At 29.5% G+C, this 1,407-nt stretch overlaps 1 pseudogene; it reads left to right on the top strand.

The window, feature by feature from the left end:
- Positions 1–179: 179 nt before the first annotated feature.
- Positions 180–358, top strand: LOC126765605 (5.8S ribosomal RNA; annotated as a pseudogene).
- The last annotated feature ends 1,049 nt before the right edge of the window (positions 359–1,407 follow it).

Here is a 1,407-nt window from a genome sequence, read left to right as displayed (position 1 = left end):
TGGATATGCACAAATAAAAGAGAATAGCTACTAAAAATGGTATTACTGTTTTTGTTGACTTAAGACATGCGCAGCTTGCAAATGTTTGGGTTTAAAATTACAATTTGTTGAAATATTATTATTATGCTTTCAATAAATTAAAAACTCTTGACTTTGAATCAAAAAATACAAACAAATTTTACTCTAAGCGGTGGATCACTTGGCTCATGGGTCGATGAAGAACGCAGCAAACTGTGCGTCATCGTGTGAACTGCAGGACACATGAACATCGACATTTTGAACGCATATTGCGGTCCATGCTGTTATGTACTTTAATTAATTTTAAAGCGCTGCTTGGACTACATATGGTTGAGGGTTGTAAAACTATGCTAAATTAGTTGCTTATTCTTTTAGTTAATTAAAAGAATTTAAGCATATGGTATATTATTGGATTGTATTTTCAGTCCAATTTTAATGTATAAATATGCAATGTAATTCTTGATTACCTCATATTTGAACGAAATTTTATAATAAATGAGAATCTTGGTATTCCCAAAATAAAAAAAAAATTTCAATATTATTTAAAATATATTTAAATAAATACATTAAGAGGAAAGTCTAGCATAAAAATTTTATTTGCGGTCTAGACCTTATGTCCCTAATGTATTTGTTTATAAAGTGGAGGTGATGATAATTGGTGGGATGAAAAGATTTTATATTTATTATTAGAAATTTATAAAATGGTATCGAAGATCTATATAAATAAAAATGAATTGTTGTTAGTTAGTCTGATTAAAACTCGAGAACGGCTGGGCCGATTGAGCTGACTTTGGTTTTAAAATGAAAAATTACGAGTAAGATAGAGTAAAACGACAATTCCATTTTTCCATATAAAAGTTGACCTTGCTGTCAAACATTTAACGGTATTTGTACTTTCAGTTCCACTCGAATTGAAGAACGCGTTAAAACAAGACTTTTGAATCGACAACATTCAAATTTCAAAATATATAAATATAATTAATGTGTTGACATGTTTGATGGTGCCAACCTTACAGTGTTACCAACTCTCAAAAATACTTTTATTATAATAACGGGGCATCTCTGCCTGTGCAGACTCCACATTGCTCATTGCTTACTAGATATAGAATACTACATAGTTTGCCATATATCGTAAGCTAGAAGCTGTCTCTTCAGCAGTTTAACAGCGCAGTTTTCATTTATATGAAAATTTCGAAGAGGCAACATATCACATTTCCACATATGCCGATGGCATTTTAATTTTGGTAATATGAAAATTAGAAAAGCGAGTTAAGACGGTAGTGTTATATTATAAAAATAAAGTACATTTTCAAAATAACATTTAATATTTAGTATAATATTGTTAATTTATAGAAATATTATGCAAATTGGGTTGGGAAGTCTTAAATT

Source organism: Bactrocera neohumeralis, unplaced genomic scaffold (assembly GCF_024586455.1).
Source record: "Bactrocera neohumeralis isolate Rockhampton unplaced genomic scaffold, APGP_CSIRO_Bneo_wtdbg2-racon-allhic-juicebox.fasta_v2 cluster10, whole genome shotgun sequence".
NCBI classification, from domain to species: Eukaryota; Metazoa; Arthropoda; class Insecta; order Diptera; family Tephritidae; genus Bactrocera; species Bactrocera neohumeralis.
Note: the sequence above shows the minus strand (reverse complement) of the source record. Positions and strands in the feature narration are given on the sequence as shown.